General features: G+C 37.7%; 1 protein-coding gene across 1 annotated transcript in view; it reads right to left on the bottom strand.

The window, feature by feature from the left end:
• Positions 1 to 22,095, bottom strand: part of COL19A1 (collagen type XIX alpha 1 chain) — a 488,172-nt gene that overhangs the window by 367,882 nt on the left and 98,195 nt on the right. The gene's annotated exons all lie outside the window — the stretch shown is intronic.

The raw sequence follows: 22,095 nt of genomic DNA on the forward strand, positions 1-22,095 counted from the left end.
CGACTTCACTTTCACTTTTCACTTTCATGCACTGGAGAAGGAGATGGCAACCCACTCCAATGTTCTTGCCTGGAGAATCCCAGGGACTGCGGAGCCTGGTGGGAGGCTGTTTATGGGGTTGCACAGAGTCGGACCCAACTGAAATGACTTAGCAGCAGCAGCAGCAACCTGACCTCTGCATTTCCGACAACAGTCCTGCTGTATTTAGACCATAATTTTTCATGATTGAATTTTTATATGGTTCTTACATTCCTGCCACTCAACTAAATATTTTAGGAAATAAAACATATACCTCCTATGTTTTTTTCAGATATTTCATCCAATCAGAGTCCTTTTATTTCAGGGAGGAGTATTTTTTCCTCCTATGTGTGAAGACTTCATTTCAAAAGCTAAATTGTTAAATTAAAAAAGCTATATACTGCATAGGATTGAAAACGTCAAACTTTTTTAACTCGTATTTGTTGGATCCTTTATGCAGCTAACACATGGAGATATATTCACATGAATGTTCAGAATAGGGCAAATTTAAAACATTCTTAATAAAAAAATGAATGAGATCCTATTGTTACTTATTTTTGTGAATCTTTCAAAGAAGAGAAAGCCAGCCCACCAAAAGTAATACATGGTCAGCACGTGTCTTAATCACAGTAATATAAACATGGGGAGTTAGTAACAGGTGAACTCAACATCTACTGTTAGTAGAAACTTTTAACCTGGTCTATGTGTGTGCACAGTATATGCAGAGGAGCACTCTAGAAAACAAGCAGGGGGAGTATTCTTAAACACAGGGTCAGGGGTAAATTTGTACATTTGTATCCACCAGTTTCACCAAAGAATATTAAGGTACTGACCCTATTGAAAGTTCTTTAAAGTCAGGCATGTTCGCAGTTTACTTTGTATTGTGGACAACAAAACAACACAGTTTGATGTGTGGATACTGAAACAGTGTCTTCTGAGCCCTAAATTTCTGCCCACTGGTCTTTTTTCACACAGGACAAATATCATATGGGTCTTACACACGACACCCCTTTCTGTCAGCATGAAGCTTATTCAGCAAGTCAATCATTTTTCAAATGAGTGTTTGGAGTCCTTCTATGTCACTGTAACTGTCCCCTGGGCACATACACTCCTTTAAAATGTGGCACTGAGAACTCAGCACATTATTTATTCCACACATAATCTCAAGTGTAGAGTAGAGATTAGGACTCACACACACACACACACACACACACACACAATCTTGTTCTGGATATTACACAATACTTGCATTACTATGACTTGCTTTTTCAAGGCTAAATTGCTTGCATATACAGTAAATGTGTAGTCAACTAAAACTGCTAAGTTCTCCTTTCAAAGAGGATATTTTTACAATCCTTTTTCAAATTACTGGAGTGCAAATTACACTGGAAAAAAAGAAAGAAAGAAAGTGAAAGTCACTCAGTCATATTCAACTGTTTGTGACCCCATGAACTGTAGCCCGCCAGGCTTCTCTGTCCATGGGACTCTCCTGGCAAGAATACTGGAGCGGGTAGCCAGCCTTTCCGTGCTCCAGGGGATCTTCCTGACCAAGAGATCCCGTCTCCTGCACTGCAGCCGGACTCTGTACCATCTAAGCCACATTATTCAAATAAAAAAACAAAAAATTTTGAAATAGTTTGGGGAAGTAAACATCTCTTTCCATTTATAGCCAAGTTAGGGATTTGAGTTTTGGCCAATGTTGCTGACCTCATTACAAAATCTGCGCTCCAGATTTATGTCATCAGAATGGCTTTCTTAAAGTGGATCTGTTAAGAATGAGTGTGTGGATGTTTCACTTTCCTGTGAGAGCAGCTGGAAGGCAGTCTTGACGTGATCTTGAAGCATCACAAAAGTACCAGGGAAACAGAAGACAACCGAAGTGAATCATCCACTGAAATATCTGGAGAGGAGTAGCAGACATCTGAATCACATATTCGAACACATGGAAGACAACTGAAGATATAACGAGGGGGCAGTGTCATCAGTAAGCTCCTGTTGGGGACAGTGAGACACCCGTAACTGCAAACTACTTCCGGTCCGCCATGTTCGTGTTGAGTAATTTATAGTTCTACTCCGTATCAGTTAATTCAACTGAAGGCACCGAAGGCACCAGTTCCTTATCCTTAGTCCTGAGGGAAATGGTTGTGAAAGTCTGGAGGAAGAACACACCTTTGCAATGTTGTAAGAAAGTCAGGAGATTTCCAAACCTAACACAGAGGACAAGACAGCAAGATCACCTGGAGACTTCTGCTTGAGAGAGAAGGGACAGCCTGCTCGCTCCTGGGGAGATGGGAAGCCAGTTCTAGGGCTGCACACTCTCCCCTCCATTCCTGCTTCCCCAAACCCCACTTCTGCAGACAGTACCAGAGACTTTCACTGAAGACTTTCAGCATCCAGGGGCCTTTCCAATCCTCCTCAGAATAATTTTCTAACAATCACCTTGTGTTTCTCTTCTTTATTGTCCTGGAGCTAAGTCCCCCTGAGTTCTGAACAACTCAACATGCATTAGGCAGAACCAAGCAGGTGCCACGTGCTGGCCGGGTGATGGGGTGACAGGTACGAGGGGCACCCCTACCCTTGCTCTGCAGGAGCTCACCCGGGGGACCAGGACACAGACTATGTGGGTAATGCAAATAAAGTGCTATGTGAGCAGAGTCCAGGGCTGCTAATTCTGCCTCGCAGCCAAGAAGGCTTCGTGGAAAAGATGCAACTTTTCTCGTGTTTGAATTCAGTAATCTGTGAAAATGCAGTGACGGTGGGAGGAAAGAAACATACTGACTGTCTGTGGCTATTCTCTAGAACCTTCTTCTCTTACCCAGCAGGCTCAGGAAGGACCTTCCATGGGCTGTGACGTCCCTGACCTAGCTGCTAAAATCTCGTTTAGACCCATCCATATCAAGAAAATCCTAATATCTGAGCTTGTAGACATCTATAGAAAATACCAAGTGCATCTCTAAACCCACTACTGCATATCTCAGAAATCTACACCAGGAATAAAATAATGAGGACAAAACTGCAATTAGAAAAGATACACGCATCCCTATGTTCAAGCAGCACTATCCACAATAGCCAAGACATAGAGACAAGCTAAATGCCCACTGACAGATGAATGGAGAAAGAAGATGTGGTGCCCATATAGAATGGAGTATTCTGGTGTTTGTTGTTGTTTAGTCTCTAAGATTTATCTGACTCTTTTGCAACCCCGTGGACTGTAGCCCACCAGGCTCCTCTGTCCATGAGATTTCCCAGGCAAGAATACTGGAGTGGGTTGCCATTTCCTTCTCCAGGGGATCTGTCTGACCCAGGAATCAAACCCACACCTCTTGTACTCTCAAAGAAATGGCAGGCAGATTCTTTACCACTGAGCCACTATGGAAGCCTCAGTAATAAAATAAATTGAAATATGAAATAATGTCCTTTGCAGCAGCATAGATGAATCTAGAGATGATCACACTAAGTGAAGTACGTCAGACAAAGGAAGACAAGTATCAGATGCTGTCCCTTTTATGTGGAATCTAAAAGAATGACACATGGGAAGATATCTACAAAACAGAAACAGACTCACAGACGTAGAGAACAGACTGGTGGGGGCAGGAGGGCAGGAGGCTGGGGTGGAGTGGGAGGCTGGGACAGCAGATGCAAACTGTTATATAGGAGGGCCACACAACCAGGTCCTGTACCGCACAGGGAACTGAATTCAGTACCCTGTGGTAAACCACAATGTGGAAGAATATGAAAAAGGAAGTATATGTGTGTATGTATATATATAGGTATGTATATATATATATTATCTGTATAACTGAATCAATTTGCAGCAATTAGCCCAACATTGCAAATCAACTATACTTCAATCAAATAAATTCTAAAAAAGAATAAAACAATGTGCCACTAAACTACGCAGAGAAACAGAGACTGTGTAATCTTTTTTACGGCAATGTTTTAATATTTGTGTGCTAGATTCTCACAGTGCATTAAACCAAACAGGAACATTAGCAGACTAGCGTCTTAAAATCTGGCTAACTGTTTAGCAAATAAAAGTCGAGTGCATGGGTGCCAGAGAGACTGCATGTGTCGAGCCTGTCATCCATCTGTTGTGTTCTCTGCCAACTGCTCCACTTGGGGTGTGAGTGGAAGGCATTAGGAGGGAATAAGAAACCATTAAGAAATAAAATCAACTGCAGAGTGAGCAAGTTTCTTTTTCTCTTTCCTGTTCTTCTATTACCTCTGTCCTTCTCAGGTTTCTGTTTATTTTGGTGCTAGCTGTATCAATATACTGCCCGCAGATAAGACAATTAAATGAGACTCACGCTAGGTAAAGGCAGTCGCTTTTCACTGATCATTTAAGTCTCATTCTTGTAACTTTAGTAAGTGAAGCTAACAAGTAGTCTGACAAAACTATTTTCTTTGTGGTCATTTTTTTTTCCATAAATAGACATTGCTTATGATAAGAAGTTCAATCCCATGTCCAGATTTAACTATACCTTTATTTACTGCAAAATTCTCTGAAATACAAGAGTATACATGTGATTCTCTGGTAAGAAATATTTTCTCTAACATAGAGCCCGTACCAGTTTTATAAATCTTGACAATTCACAGAACGGAAATATCCCATTTTTAGAATAAAGCTGTGTTGCACTTTTTTTCTCCTTATTTAGTTTGCAATTCAGACAATAAGTTGTCACATAGAAATAGATATTTTAACTTTTTCAACTTGAAAATTCTTGATTTCACTGGCAAGCTGGGTAAAACCAGATAATACAGGGCAAAAGCCAAATAACAAAAATTCTGTAGTTTTCTTAAAACACTCCTGTAAGTTTCAGAGTTTCTCAGACATTAATGCTACATCTGGACCAGGGCTGCTGCAGAGTTCATTATAATTCACAACAGCTACCACCCTTGTCTATGCTTTCATAAATTGTAACAGCATCTGCCTTTATTTCCTGAAGCTGCAGTCTTCTCATAAAATGTCTTTTTAAGGGAAAATTGAGATGCAAAGATCAGAGTCATTTCATTTTCCAACAGAAAAGAAATACAAAGACAGTTAGGGAACAATGGGTTTGCCCAGTTTAGTTTCATCCTGCTACAAATACTGGGGGCTTCAGAGTTTATGGTGAAAAGACCCATCACGCAAAACAGATCACAAGGAGGATAGTCAGTCTGGCTATTTTTAAGAAGTGCAACTTGGCAACTCTCACCACGTTATCAGATATACTACTCTGGCGCCTTAGTGCATGTGAATTTTTACCTCTAGAAGTTTGATTTTTTTTTTTAATAAAGTCATGACACTAAGTGAAACACTTGTATTTTTGATCAAATGAATATCTAAATCTTTTTGGTCAAGTGAATAAAAAATATACATATTTAGATATCAAAAGCATATTTGGTGGAGAGCATAAAGAGAGAATTTTTTGGTTAGATGTTGAGATTAGGTTAATCTGGAGAGTGTTCCCATGACTGGCCTGCCCCGAGGTGGACGTGCAGGACAGACAAGATCTCCAGAGAATCAGGTGTGGCAAACTTGAAAGAATATTTCAAATATAACTTGAATCTGGAAACCAAACAAAATAAAACTGTATTGTTTTCATAGTAGTACTTATTTCAGAAGGTAAAGCTACACAAAATCCTTTCACGTGGTGAAAGACACGCTGATGATTTTCAAGAGGTGGACACAGTTTTCTGAGGTTGGGAGAGTTATCTCTAAGGACAGGTAGATTATTGACATTTCTCAAAAGAAGTCATACAAATGGCCAACAGGTACATGAAAAGGTGTTCAGGATCATTAACTTAAAGAAATGCAAACAAAACCACAAGGAAATATCATTTAACATCTGTTAGAATGACTTTTATAAAAAAAGACAAAAGATAACGGAGAAAAGATGCCAAAGATGCGGAGAAAAAGGAACACTTATGTACTATTGGTTCAAATGTATTTTAAATAAGCAAACTAAATTTCATTTTTTCCTACTAAATCAAAATATTGAGCCTAAAATAAGGGTCTATAGACTTCACATTTAATTTCCAAATACATGGGGTTTCTAAAGTATACTTGATATTTATTTCTCATTTTGATGTTAATTTTTCATTTAAATGTTTTTTCTCTGCAATCACCCTCTGTGTTTTGTCAGTCTTTTAACTTTACTGAGGCTTTCAATGGCTAAGTCAAAGATCTCTCTCAGAAAATGTCACATTGCACTTTAAATTATGTGGGCTATTTTCAAATATCTTTTGATATTGAATTTCTATAATAACATAATTCCACGGTAATAAGAGAACAGACTCTATGTGATTTCAATACCTTTAGACCATGAAGTTTTTGCACCTTGTTTTGTCCCCCTGAATATATTCCAGTGTCTCTTAGTCTATGGGAACTTAGACAGAATTTGTATCTTACTGTCGTATGAAAATTGTATAAATCCTAGTTATGCTGAATTGGTTCATAGTGCATTTCAGGTCTACTATATCTTCCTACTTTTCTGTCCATTCTATAAATTTTTGAGAGTTTGATATTGTCCAATTAAAATCTTAATTTATCTACTTAAAAAGTAATTGCAATATACAGTTGAATTATATGTAACTTTGTTCTGTATTTTCCAAGTCTCCTGTAAATATGCTATCATACTTTCATAATTTAAAAAAGAAAAAAAAAAGGATAAAAAAAAGGAACCCATAGACTTGAAGACAAGGGACACTGCTCTCCCTGGAACAGGAAGGAGGAAAGCCCCCTATGCACTTCCCTCTCGAGGCTGCAGGCAAACAAATTTAAGATCTAATTTGGAACTGTCTGAAAAAAAAAAAAATGTGAGCAGCTCAGGGGCACTTCAGAGAAGAAAACATGGTAAAGGTGCAAGAACCATGGGTCCATGTGGGTAGAGATTCAGATTCTGATTCCACTATTTATTCAGTTCAGTTCAGTCACTCAGTCATGTCTGACTCTTCGAGGACCCCGTGGACGGCAGCATGCGAGGCCTCCCTGTCCATTACCAAGTCCCGGAGTTAGTGGCGAAAATTTGGGGAAATTTCTCCATCTATGAGACAATGACAATAAATCATACCTCATAGAGATAGAGTGGGGAATTAACGAAATAATGTAAAGAAGTCTCTTGACACATAATAATGTTATGTGTTATTAGTTGACACATAATAATATTATGTGTTATTAGTTAACACATAATAATTTAGTTAATGGCTACTATTATTATTATTGTAAAAGTTTGTACTTGTGAAATTTTCAGTTAGGTTGAAAATTCATTAGAGTCCTAATATCTAGTTTGTTTCAAGAAGTCAAAGTTATCTAGGATATGCAACTTTTATTTTAAATTTTCCACTCAATATATTTTGAATAAATAATATATATTCCCTCAAATGAGTTCTAGTTTATCTAGTCTTTTAAATAACAAAATAATCAAACTGCTTTCTTTTAAAATTATTTCTATTGTTTACCAAATATTTATATATCAGGTCCTGAGCAGGGACTTTCATGAATTATTTCAGCTCATCTTTCAGACAAAATTGGAAATTGATACAATATAATTTTTATTTCATAAAAAGAGAACTTGGAAACAATAAGAGACATGCCCTAAATTACACAGAGCAAGGCTTTGAGCTGGGATTCAAACCCAAGATGTTTCTAACTCTGGGTATTTAATAACTGAATGGTAGAACAATGATGGCTATCACTTACTGCACACTTGCCCCATGAAAAGTAAAATTAACATTCTAAAAGTTTTCCCTCAAAAATAAACATTTTAAGACAAATTCCAAATAATTCAGAAGATTAAAAAATTGGCTTTAGCATAAATTAGGCTCTATATTATTCAATTTTTTACTATCACATTATTAGGATGAAGATTATAATTATTCATATTTTCCTATCTGATACATGAAATAGGGAGTGAGGCAGTTTTTTATCTGCAATACTCAAGTAATGAAGGCAAGCATGTTCTGAGTGAGATGTCTGGAGGTAACACAGAGGGCAGGATTTGCTCCCAGTGTCCAAATCTCATTTTCCCACTGCATATCATGAGGATGTGAGTTGTGAGTACATGTATGTGTGTGTGCAGGCTGTATATATGTACATACATACTTGTGTGATCTTATTAAACCACTCACTCTTCCTGGAAATCAAACCATCCAAAGTCCTCGTTTTGAGTAACAGTGGTTTCTGTCCAAGTAAGCTTACCAGAAGTCCTTAATGACTAACATCTAAGAACATTTGCTACATAGAGTAGATTTTCTTACATGAACCCAGAACAGAAAGCTTATGAAATCTCTTATGCAAAATCCTAGCTAAGCTGAATAATTGTAAAGGGAACAGTTATTTTCCTGCCATGTGTTGGCAGTAAGGTCACATATATTATCAGGTTAGAAAATCTATTCAAATCTGTGCAAGGTGATACATATTATAATTACAAAAGAACATAATTAAATATTATAGTTCTTATCTTTAAAGTCCTCATGATTCCATAATCCATCAACTGATTTCATAATATAGTGTTCACTATACTATTTTTCTCCTGGGCCCCAGAAGAAAAATGCCACCTCAAGAAACTAAAACTTTGTTCAGGGCCTTGATTTAAAAATATTTACTGCTAGCAAACTTCAAAGTATAGGTTTATTTTAGGATAATGGGATTTACCTGCAAATCACTGAATTTAATACAATGTTTGACGGGGAGCCTGGTGGGCTGCCGTCTGGGGTTGCACAGAGTCAGACACGACTGAAGCGATTTAGAAGAAGCAGCAGCAGCATCACACTGTACATAAATGTAAAGTGCAGTTATTATACAAATTCTACTCTGTGCTGCTGAGGGTAGGCTTCCCTTCATTAATATGACTAAGGTTTCTAGTTTAAATGTTAAACCTTAGAAAACTTCACTTTGAGAATATTATACCTGAGATATATGTTCTATGGCACTTTGAATATGTTCTCATTCCGAGTGAACCAATTCACCTTGTTTTATTTTGCCTTGTAGCAGAACTCTTAAGCACTTCTAAGGCAAGAACTCCAGAGAATCACAAACGCAGAGAAGCAGAGTCCAAGATGAGCTTGGAGATGCTGTGTGGTTCCTTCAGGTGACGCGTTAAGACTGTGGGAGCACACCTTTGAGGATACATGATACTTTAGGAAGGATTTTTCTTTGGAAACTTAGAATCAAGTGATTTTCATTATAAAACAATGGAAATATTTTACCCCAGACATAAGTACCCATCTTTACAACATAATTTAAAATTTCTGAAAGTTTAAAATAAAAAAAAATGATATATCTTCATTGGAGTCAAATATTTAAAATTTATGAATCATGCCATCAGATAACACAGCAGCTTTATTGCTCTTTTCATTTTGCATATATTTATCAGAGATATTTTAGATAAATGTGGATTACAGAAGTGAGAAAAACACTCTTGAGGTGACATTTCTTCACTGATGAGTGTTATAGCCCTTTAACAGCTACACACACGACTGAGCGACTGAACTGAACTGAACAGCTAAATGAATGACACATTAGAAGCAGACCTGGCCCCATCAGCGGCTGTGTGACCTTGAAGAAAGGCTATGGTCAACAACTTGATGATTCTACAGTCACCGTGAAGGTCCCGGAAGATGCGGGAAACCAGGAGCCAAGAGCTGAGCGCAGCCCAATACCATGTTCAGCACCACAGGAGGCTTCACAGGTTCTCTGCTTGTCTGTGAGGCTCTTTGAGAGCAACTCAAGTAAGTCTGAGCCAAGCAAACCGCTGTAGGAAACATGAAAACGGGTTTGCCAGGACAACTGCACCAGGGCTACGACTCCTCTACCACGCTAGGTTTTAAGTTTCCGGGAGACAGTGTCTTGACCCAGATCTTGTGAGACTCACTCCTGTCATCTTTTTGACCAAATGGGCCCCTGGGGCTGAATATTCCTGTTCCCAGAAATACCAGGTCCAAATGAATCATCTCCAGCTGGAATGTTGTCTTGTATCTATTGGGCTCTTACTATGGGTAGAGTGTAGGATGAATCATCACATGACATGTTCTCTATAAATTTGAGCTTCTAAAAAAAGCAGTAGCATATTGAATTCTGAGTCGTGTTTGTCTCTGTAACACCACATTTTGCTCCAGTTCCTTCGCTCAGCCTAAAATGTCCTCTCTTTTCTAAGAAACCCTGTAGTTTTCTGGAGAGTTTCTTGACTTGCGTTCTTAACTTCCTTGTCTGCTGCTTTCTTACTCTCATGGCCCTTGATGAAGATGGATTTGATCAGCTTCTGCCAGGGTTGAGCCTCTGAAGCTCTTGTACTGAGCTCCATCTGCTGAGAGCACCTTTTCAGGAGTTGAGAGCCTTCTTCACAGACAACCTTATACCTAGTTTTATAAGTTTTGGAGTTTCTACAAAGAGGATCCAAGAAATGTCATCTTGGTGCACAGAATTCAATTAACAGTATTCAATACCAATCTTAGTAAATTATGTTTTAGAGCATAACAGGTGCATTTTATCTGCTTTCCCATCATTCATCATGTAAACACATATAAATCTTACTTTACACCCCGCAATAAAGAAGTCTAATCATCTATTTTATAGTCCAAGCTCTCCAGTGATTCTGTACTTGGCTTAAAAAAAAAGTTCGCATATTCAAGTAATTTTTAAAACCCCAATGATCTGAAATCTTAACAATCGGATTATTATTTTAGGAAGAGACTGGTGAAATGAATGTACAAAGCAAATGTGGATGGAGCAATCTCTTTAAAGAGTTAGGAAATTCTGTAGGGTTCTCTGGAGGATACTGCATTTTGAAGGAATTAGACCTTTAAACAGGTGTCTGAAGGAACTTTTACTTATTGAAGAGCCTTCGTTTAACGACAGCAGCCCAAATACCGTGCAGCAAGGTATCACTGTTTGACAAAGTTTGTTAGGTTTTACAGAGTTTGACATTTACAAGAGCAAATAATTTGCATATTAGACTGGATAATTCCTAAGAAAAACAAAGCAGCAACAAAGACCCATTCAGACATCAGAAACATGCTTAAGAAGCACTCAGAAAGTACCTTCTGAACCTCCTAGCACTTCAGCTTCACTCTAGTGACAATGTTAGGTTAATAACCACAGGGTCACAACCATCTAGATAATGAGGCAGTAATTAGTGCAGCTAGAAGAGCTATGGAAATTTACGTTAAATTTATTTTACTGAAGAAGAGAATTTTCTTAGCATCAAACATGTGAACTCTAATAATTTAACAATTTAAGTGAAAAACAAGGCAAGGTAATTGCAGTTTAATTTACAAATATAGCATTTTTTTCAAGTTTGCTGAATAAGCATGATAACTTCTTGTGAGTAGATTCATTATTTAGAATCATCTTTACAATATTAGGGAAGACAATGTAAAAACTATTTTACTCATGGATTAAAATAGATTTCTTGTATTGTTATTTATCATATCTCATATGGTACTATATTTTTAAATGTTTAGTTTATGTCTGCAGTGAAATGCATATTAAAAGATGCTATATCATATGGTTGCTTATTTGAGGATTCTAAAAAAAAAAAGATATAAATTAACTTATTTCCAAAACAGAAATAGAGTCACAGATATAGAAAACAGACTTATGGTTTCCAAAGAGGAAAGGAGGGGAGGGATAAATAAGAAGTTGGGGATTAACATATACATACTACTAGACATAAAACAGATAAACAAGGGCCCACACACAGCACAGGGAACTATATTCAATATCTTGTAATAATCTGTAGGAGAAAAGAAGCTGGGAAAGTGTAGATTTATTTTATTTATATATATCTATATAAATAGATATATCTATAAACATATAGATATATATCAGTGTAACAGAATCATTTTGCTACATACCTAAAACTAATATAACCTTGTAAATCAAACAAAAAGAAAGAAAGTGAAGCCCCTTAGTCATGTCTGACTCTTTGAGACCCCATGCACTGCAGCACACCAGGCTTCACTGTCCATCACCAACCCCCGGAGCCTACTCAAATTCATGTCCTTTAAGTTGGTGATGCCATACGACCATGTCATTCCGTGTCGCCCCATTCTCCTTCTTCAGTCCTTCCCAGCACCAGGGTCTTTTCCAATAAGTCAGTTCTTCGCATCAGGTGGCCAAAGTATTGGAGCTTCAGCTTCAACATCAGTCCTTCCGATTAATATTCAGGACTGATTTCCTTTAAGATTGACTGGCTGAATATCCTTGCTGTCCAAAGGACTCTCAAGAGTCTTCTCCAACACCACAGTTCAAAAGCATCAATTCTTCGGTGTTCAGCTTTGTTTATAGTCCAACTCTCACATCCATACATGACTACTGGAAAAATCATAGCTTTGACTAGATGGACCTTTGTTGGCAAAAGTGTCTCTGCTTTTTAATATGCTGTCTAGGTTGGTCATAGCTTTTCTTCCAAGGAGCAAGTGTCTTTTAACTTCATGGCTGCAGTCACCATCAGGAGTGATTTTGGAGCCCAAGAAAATAAAGTCTGACACTGTTTCCATGGTTACTCCATCTATTTGCCATGAAGTGATGGGACCAGATGCGATGATCTTAGTTTTCTGAATGTTGAGTTTTAAGCCAACTTTTTCACTCTCCTCTTTCACTTTCATCAAGAAGCTCTTTAGTTCTTTGCTTTCTGCCATAGGGTGATGTCATGTGCATATTTGAGGTTACTGATATTTCTCCCAGCAATCTTGATTCCAGCTTGTGCTTCATCCAGCTTGGCATTTTGCATGATGTACTCTGCATGTAAGTTAAATAAGCAGGGAGGCAATATACAGCCTTGACGTATTCCGTTCCCAATTTGGAACCAGTCTGTTGTTCCATGTCCAGTTCTAACTGTTGCTTCTTGACCTGCATACAGATTTCTCAGGAGGCAGGTCAGATGGTCTGGTATTCCCATCTCTTTTAGAACTTCCACAGTTTATTGTGAACCACACAGTCAAAGGCTTTGGCATAGTCAATAAAACAGAAGTAGGTGTTTTTTCTGGAACTCTCTTGCTTTTTTGATGATCCATCAGATGTTGGCAATTTGATCTCTGGTTCCTATGCCTTTTTTAAATCCAGCTTGAACATCTGGAAGTTCATGGTTCAAGTATTGTTGAAGCCTGACTTGGAGGATTTTGAGCATTACTTTGCTAGTATTAGATGAGTGCAATTGTACAGTAGTTTGAACATTCTTTGGCATTGCCTTTCTTTGGGATTGGAATGAAAACTGACCTCTTCCAGTCCTGTGGCCACTGCTGAGTTTTCCAAATGTGCTGGCATATTGAGTGCAGCACTTTCACAGCATCATCTTTTAGGATTTGAAATAGCTCAACTGGAATTCCATCACCTCCACTAGCTTTGTTTGTAGTGATGCTTCCTAAGGCCTACTTGACTTCATCTTCCAGGATGTCTGGCTCTAGGTGAGTGATCCCAACATCATAGTTATCTGGATCGTGAAGATCCTTTTTGTACAGTTCTTCTGTGTGTTCTTGCCACATCGTCTTAACATCTTCTGCTTCTTTTAGGTCCATACCATTTCTGTCCTTTATTGTGCCCATCTTTGCATGAAGTGTTCCCTTGGTATCTCTAAAGTTTTTGAAGAGATCTTTCCCATTATACTGTTTTCCTCTATTTCTTTGCATTGATCATTGAAGAAGACTCTCTTATCTCTCCTTGTTATTCTTTGGAACTCTGCATTCAAATGGGTATATCTTTCCTTTTCTCCTTTGCCTTTAGCTTCTCTTCTCTCAGCTATTTGTAAGGCCTCCTCAAGGCAGCCATTTTGCTTTTTTGTATTTCTTTTTCTTGGGGATGGTCTTGATCACTGCCTCTTGTACAATGTCACGAACCTCTGTCCATAGTTCATCAGGCACTCTGTCTATCAGATCTAGTCCCTTGAATCTATTTCTCACTTCCACTGTGTAATCATAAGGGATTCGATTTAGGTCATATCTGAATTGTCTAGAGGTTTTCCCCACTTTCTTCTTCTTGCCTTCTCCCCCCTTCCCTCCTACTTCTCCTTCTCCTTCCCCGTGAACCCAGCAGGGCCAGAGAGACTGACAGGTGGTTGTGACGAGGCATAACTGGAGGTCATGGCTTGGGGATGGGTGAGGGCTCGGAGCTACCAATGCCAAACCAGGACCAGGGAACCTGGGAAACACACTTGAGTTCACAGTTGGCCTGTGGGTTTTACATCTCATCAGAGAGCTCTCCCCATGCACATCGTGGATTAGAAGGACATGTGCTCTTCTCCTGCAAGAACTCCAAAATTACACCTCGCTGCTGAACAACCATCTACAGGAGAATGTTGGATCCCACCAAAAAAATATACCCCACATCTAGGGGCAAAGGAAAAGCCACAGCAAGATGGTAGGAGGGGCAAAATTTCATTTAGAATCAAACCCCATACCTGCCAGAGATGCTCAGAGGACTCAACAGAACCTTGTGTGTACTAGGATACTCCACAGACACTGAGCCAGACCTGCCTTTGCGTGTCTGAGTGTCTCCTGTGGAGGTCTAGGTCAGCAATGGCCTGCTGCAGGGACAGGGGCTCTGGGTGCAGCAAATCCGGGTATGGCATAAGCCCTCTTGGAGGAGGTCGCCATTAAACCTGCCATAGAGCTGCCAGAACTTAGAGAGGACTGGGGAAACAGAGTCTTGGAGGGCACAAACAGAACCGTGTGCACACCAGGACCCAGGAGAAAGGAGCAGTGACCCCACAGGAGACTGACTCAGACTTGCCCAGGAGTGTTCAGGAGTCTCCGGTGGAGGTGTGGGCCAGTGGTGGCTTGCTGCAGGGTCGGGGGCACTGCAGGCAGCAGTGTGTGTATGGGACCTTTGGAAGGAGGTGGCCATTATCTTCAATACCTCCACCACTGGTCAAGAAACAGGGAGGGAACACAGCCTCGCCCATCAACAGAAAATTAGATTAAAGATTTACTGAGCATGGCCCCGCCCACCAGAACAAGACCCAGTTTCTCTCTCAGTCAGTCTCTCCCATCAGGAAGCTTCCATCAGCCTCTTATCCTCATCCATCAGAGGGCAGACAGAATGAAAACCACAATCACAGAAAAGATACTATACCAAACATAAAATAGTGAAATTAAGAAGCCTTGGGTCTCTTAGAATAATGGCCAGTGTTCTGGAGCAACCGTTTTTTTCCAAAGGACCAGACAGCAAACATTTTAGAATCTCTGCTACAATCACCAAATGCCGTTGTATACCGCAAAAGCAGCCTTAGCCTCTATGAAGACACATGAGCATGACTATGTTCCAGTAGAACCTGATTGACAAAATCGCACAGCAGGCATTTTTGGCAGCCCTCTGGCAGGGCCACAGTTTGCTGACTCACTTCCACCTCCTCCCAAATACCAGACTTTTCTGGGCACTTTCCCTTCCTATGTGATACAGCTGAGTAAAACAGCCACAAAGTTTAATCAAGTAGCAATTCAGCATAGCTTTTCCCCAGGAATTCCAGGAGTACCCAATTCACCTTTAAGACCAACTGCACACTGAAATATAGGAATAGTCATTTGGAGTTTTTCAAATGTGTACTAACTGCTCAGGTTGTCATAGATGAGTTGTTTTTGCATGTACCAGAGAGTATACCTTAAGTTCTTTCTTCATATTATAAACAAATTATTAAATTACACTGCTGACAATAACCAATAGAAAGTTAGCAATAATTATCAAAGTGCTAATCAAAATGCAAACATTCTCCACACAGACATAAACAATTTAGCTTTGTTATTTCTTTTACATTTATCAAAGATAGGGAATGATTCTTTCTCTGTTCCTTCAACTAGTACCTGGTGCTTTCAAATCAAGTAAGTTAGGAAATTTTAGACTCCAAGATACCTATATTTTTATATTAAGTGTGCCTGACCTTCCATTGCATCCTCCAGGAAAATCTCCAAAGCTGGGTTACTCCATTTGTCTACTTCCTGCCCTTCCACCTGCCTGGAAAAATTTGGTCAGTGAAGCTGATGAGCTACCTTTAATTGCTTTGATGGCTCTTCCACAAATTCAGTATAATAAACTTATCCTTGAGACAGTGGAAACTAATGTAAACTCTTTGAATTTCTCTATCATTAATGCTTAGTAAAGATTAATAAATACATCAGAATTTTATGAGTATATAATACCATTATTACACTGATATTACATGTTTATTTAAGGTACACAAATAAATGTCACCTTCAAGTTCCTACAGATTAGATGAGATTATATCAGATGCAGTTAAATTGCAAAAACAAAAAAGAACTTGTCAGTTAATCTGATACATTCAATATTGGATTAGAAAGGAGGAAAAAATATTCTTTACTTCCATAATGACATAGACAAAAAGTCAAAACCATAAATATTAAATCCTACTTCTCTGAGGTTATTACTAAGGGGAAAATATTCCTTTTTTAAATAGCATGAACATATTTTGATTCAATTATTTATTATTGGTGTGGTGTGTCTTTGGAAGGGCCATATAAGTAATGCTGGATCAGAAATAAAGGGAATTTCACTAGTAATCTTTGGGTTAACAGACTAGAGCACTCAGAGTGGAAACTTTCATAGACTGAGATTAGAGGGTAGGGGTAGTAGAAAAAAATCAATACTAAAGTTTTTCATTATAGAGTCAAGTAAGTTAACTTATTTCAGCTTAAATTACTTTGATTTTCTCTCAAACTATACCAACAAAGCAATTATTTCATAAAGACTATACTTTGAGGGAAATGAACTTGATATGGAAGATAATAATACAAAAATAAACTGGAAAATTATTCCCCAAATAGACCTTAGATCATACTTCCCCTTAGGCTCAAGAACATTGAAATTGAGCTGCTCTTTTATAAAACTGAGGGAATTTCAACTCTGAAGTGGGTGAAGGTATTAACAAGGGTCTTAAAAAACTGAGAAAGTAAAGTGGTTGCTAAGTAATTAGGTTGCTAACTATACTTGCTAAGAAAAGGGAATTAAAAGATTTCACAAAATTACAATAATTGAGTCTAAATGAAAGAAAACCATTAATTATTATTTCATGTAATGTCATCCAGAGTTTAGTCTTGGAGATAGGGCATGGTTAGAATGCTTTGATTAGGTGACCTGACACAGAACGCTCACCACAGCTACGTGTCTTATGAGCAGTGGTTGAATCTCAAATCACCTTTCTCCATGAGAGCGGGTCATCAGCTTTATGAAGAGAAAAGCAGCCGTTACTCAGACTAATGAAGCTTCACAGTGTGGAGGAGAAAATAGGCAGTACAGATAAACATTAAGTCAAGCCAAAATTGGGGGCATTTTTCCAAATATTTCTGATTCTTCACTAACTAGTTGGCAATATCAAGCTAAGGCTATGTAAAAGTCTTTTCTAAAGCTTTTGCTTTTTAAAGGAAAAAGTGTAGTAGAACATTAGTGAATAATACCTCGATCTTTCTCTACAACCTGACTCTTCACCTTGCCTGTCAAGGGCCCCTGGGCAACTGGGCACAGAATTCACAGGTTCTAGAAACATCTGAGTTGATGACTTAGACTTTCTTTGTGGTATAACGTTCATTCATTCATTCAACATATTTTTAGCTCCTATTATGTGCTGTTCTATGTATGGTGCTTGCAGAACTCATATTCTAGTGGGGAAATAAACAGAGGCATAATAATAACATGGCAAGTAACAATAAAAGTGCTAAGAAAATAAAGAACATAGAGGTAGAATGAAAGGATTCTTTTTACATAGCAATGTCAGAAAGACATTTCTATTTTAAAGTGATTTATGAGACAGAGCCTAAATGATGTGATGGAAAAAGCCAAGTGAAAATCTAGAAGAAAACTCCAGGTATAAGTAGCCTGGTATGTTAACCCTGGAACAGACGTGAACGGGGGGAGTGCAGGAGAGACAATTAGTGGGATAGGACGGGCTCGACTCATTGTGGGGAACACTGTGGCCCATGGAAAGAGCTTCAGTACTACCTTGAGGGCAACAGGAAGCCACTGGTGGGTTTTGATCCATGTGAAACAAGATTTACTTACAGGACTATTCAGAACAGTCTAACTCATAGCAAGCTGGCATAAATAAAAGTAAAATTTGCTCTTTATGAAGCAGACACAGATTACAGTAAGGATTCTCAAAACTTAACACCTTTAGGAACATTGTAATGAATAGTACATAAGTTGGAAACAGATTTAGAAACTGTGTTCTCAAAACCTGTTTCATTTTATCTCCTTAGGCCAAAAGTAAAGTGCACCAAAAGACTAGTAACATATACCTTACAGTTAATGAAAAAAATTAAATTACAGTTACCTCTGGATGGTTCCTAACCAGCATCATCTAAGCATAACAATGTAAGAAATCTCTTGAAAAACTAGCACACTATATTTAAGAAAAGTCTTGTCAAATAATATTGGGAACAAAGTAAACACAGATTTGAATGAATGACTTAAATCATTGATCTTTGAAGAAATAACTTTCATTAAATTATTAATATTTATTATAAGTAGCCATATAATAAGAGCTCAAAATTTTTATAACCTAAAACATTTAATCAATTGAAAATTCTAAGGGACTCTTTCACAGAGATTTGTTTGCTTTTGATCAAGCCACAAAAGAAACTAAACTCAACGTAAAAGGATTATCTCCACCTCTCTTTCAACATGTAAGCAATTATACTATAGATAGGAAAGCAGAGAAAGCATACATATATTAAGTATCTACTCTGTGCCAGTTCCTAGTACTAAGTATTTCTTCTTCATAATAAGCTGCTGACTCAGCATTATAAAGCATCAGTGTCAAAGCAAGTAAGAGATAGACAGGATTGAGTCCCAGATGATTCAGGCTCCAAAGTAGTACTCCTGCTAATACACTGCCCCACCAACCTCAATATCCTTTCTTGGTCTTAACAGACCAAAAGGAAAACTTTGAGAATACCATCTGGTTGCCTCAGTAACACTCTACTTCTGATCATTTCACAAAATTGACAATTCAATATGCCTAGGAGCAAAAATGACTTCTGCTCTTCAAACTATGCAGGCACTGATTTGAGCATCTACTCTAATAATGAAAATTATACACAAGACTCAAACACAGATGGAAAGCCATCTTTATTTACTGCACATTAAAGCTGCAGAATCAGAAAGTACAACAAGAACAGAAATTTACTCATAATCAAATCCTCAAAAGAAAACAATACACCTATGTTTATTACAAGTGCAAAGAAAGCTGATAACATTCATGCTATGGTCATCTGAGTTCACATTTGCACAGCAAGGGCTATGCTGGCTTAATTAAAGGCTGGTGCACATACTGAAACAATAAAGTAAGTATATTGTTTACTTATTTGCCTTGTTCTCCAGATTATCAATATGTTTTATCCCATCTGTTTTTGCCTTGCCACAAAAATCTCTTGTCATTATGACTTTTGAGTAGTCTGGAAGTTAAAACAAATGTTAGTAATTTTTTAATGTATCATAAATGGAAAATTATTTAATACATTATAACTCATACAGTTTTGTATATTTTATAGGCTTGACATTTAATAAGCCTGCTAATAATTATCATTTGTATTTCTGTGATATCAGTTGTGACATGATCTCTTTCATTTTTTATTTTATTTGAGTCCTGTCTTTTTCCTTTGTGAATCTAGCTAACTATATAGGCAGGTCAATTTTTTTATCTCTTCAGAAAATCAGCTCTTAGCTTCACTGATTTTCTCGATTGTATTTTTAATCTCTATTTCATTTATTCCTGTTCTAATTTTTATTTGCTTCCTTCTACTAACTTCAACTTCATTCATTTTTCTTTTTCTAGCTTGTTAAGGTAGAAAGTCAGGTTATTTATCTAACCCTTTCTTGTTTCTTGAGGCAAGCACCTATCACCTCCCTTCCTGGAACTGCTTTTGTTGCATCCCACAAGTTTTGGTATGTTATATTTCCAGTTTTATTTGTCTCAAGGTACTTTTTAATTTCTTTTTTTATTTTTTCTTTCATTCATTGATTACTCAGTAGCTTGCTGTTTAATCTCAACATCTATGAATTTTCCAGTTTTCTTTGTGTAATTAATTTCAAGTTTCATACCGCTGCAGTCAGGAAAATATGCTTGATATAATTTCAATCCTTTTAATTCATTAAGACTTGTTTCATGGCCTAAAATACAATCTATTCTAGAAAATGTTCCATTTACACTTGAGAAAAATATATTCTATTGCTTTAAGAGGGAATATTCTATATATATATCTTAAATTCATCTGGCTCATCTGTCATTTAAGGCTAATATTTCCTTATTGATTTTCTGTCTGCATGAGCTATCTATTGATGTAGTGGGGCATTAAAATTCTCTACTATTACTGTATTACTTATTATTCCTCCCTTTACATATGTTAATATTTTCTTAATATGTTTAGCTTTATATATATTAGGTGCATAAATATTTACAAATGTTACATCCTCTTGTTGGGCTGATCACTTTATCATTATATAAAAGCCATCTTTGTCTCTTTAAGGACATTCTTTAAGGACTGTTTTGTCTGATTAGTATAGCTAACTCAGCTTTCTTTTGATTTCTATTTGTATGAAATACCTTTTTCCATCCCTTCACTTTCAGTTTGTGTGTGTATTTATATCTAAAGTGAGTGAACTATAGGTAGTATTTAGATGGATCTTGTTTTCAAACCATATTATAAAGCTATAGTAATTAAAACAGTATGGTATTCACACAAAATAGACATATAGGTCAATGGAACAGAATGTTGCTATTGTTTAGTTGCTAAGTCACGTCCACCACTTTTGTGAACACGTGGACTACAGCCTACCAGATTCCTCTGTCTATGGGATTTCCCAAGCAAGAATATTGGAGTGCCTATCATTTCCTTCTCCAAGGGATCTGTCAAACCCAGGGATCACACCTGCACCTCCTGCATTAGCAGGCAGATTCTTCATCACTGAGGCACCAGGGAGGCCCATGGAACAGAATAGCGAACCCCAAAATAAACCCACACATGTATGGTTAATTAATTTATGACAAAGGAGTCAAGAATATACGCTGAGGAAAGGACAGTCTCTTCAATATATAGTGTTGGCTCCTTGCAACTGCTAAGACATGGAAGCAGCTTAATCTGTCCATCGACAGAAGAATGGATAAAGGAGAAGGTCTTACTGTATAGCACAGGGAAATCTGCTCAATGTTATGTAGCAGGCTGGGTAGATGGAAAGTTTTGGGGAGAACGGATAAATGCATATACATGGCTGAATCCCTTTGCTGTCCACTTGAAACTACAACAACTTTGCTAATCAGTTATACTCCAAAATAAAATGAGGTTAAAAAAAAGAAGATATGGTATGTATACACAATGGAATATTACTCAGTCATAAAAAAGAATGCAATAATGACATTTGTAGCAACAGGGATGGACCAAGAGATTAGGTCCACACTAAGTGAAGTAAGCCAGAGGGTGAAAGACAATATGATATGATATTGCTTATACATGAAATCTGAACGGAAATACTATTTGCAAATCAGACATCTAGTAAGGCATATATAATTTTATATCCAAAACGCATAAAGAGGCCATACAACTCAACGGGAAAAAAAGCACACAATCCTATCCAAAGTGGGCAGAAAATCTGTATAGATATTTTTCCAAAGAAGATATACAGAAGGCCAACATCACTAATCATCAGGAAAGTGCAAATCAAAACCACAATGAGATAACATCTCACAACTGCTAGAAAGGTTATTATCAAAAAGACAAGATATAACAAGTGCTGGTGAGAATGGTTTGGTTGAAGCTTCCTGTGCAACTTTGATGGATCAGTCATTTAGCCAACTTCAGTCTCTTATCTTTTAAAATAAGAAGTCCATGTAGATTATGCAAATAATTTAAAACCACGGACTTCCAAGTTAAGACATGAAAAGAACTTAAGTCTGCTTTACCTTGGAAAACAGTAAGAACATAATCAATTCCTAACCTTAGCAGGAATTAATCTATCTAGTAGTTAGCTAAAAAAGATGTGACTCAGAGAGTGGGGCAGAAGATAGCTGCATTCTGAGAAGGATGAGGAGAAGGGAAGGTAAGTCTCTAAGCATGAATCCTGGCTAGAATCAGATCCACACCCATCTGGCTGTTACCATC

This window comes from Ovis aries, chromosome 9 (assembly GCF_016772045.2).
Source record: "Ovis aries strain OAR_USU_Benz2616 breed Rambouillet chromosome 9, ARS-UI_Ramb_v3.0, whole genome shotgun sequence".
In the NCBI taxonomy this organism is placed as follows: Eukaryota; Metazoa; Chordata; class Mammalia; order Artiodactyla; family Bovidae; genus Ovis; species Ovis aries.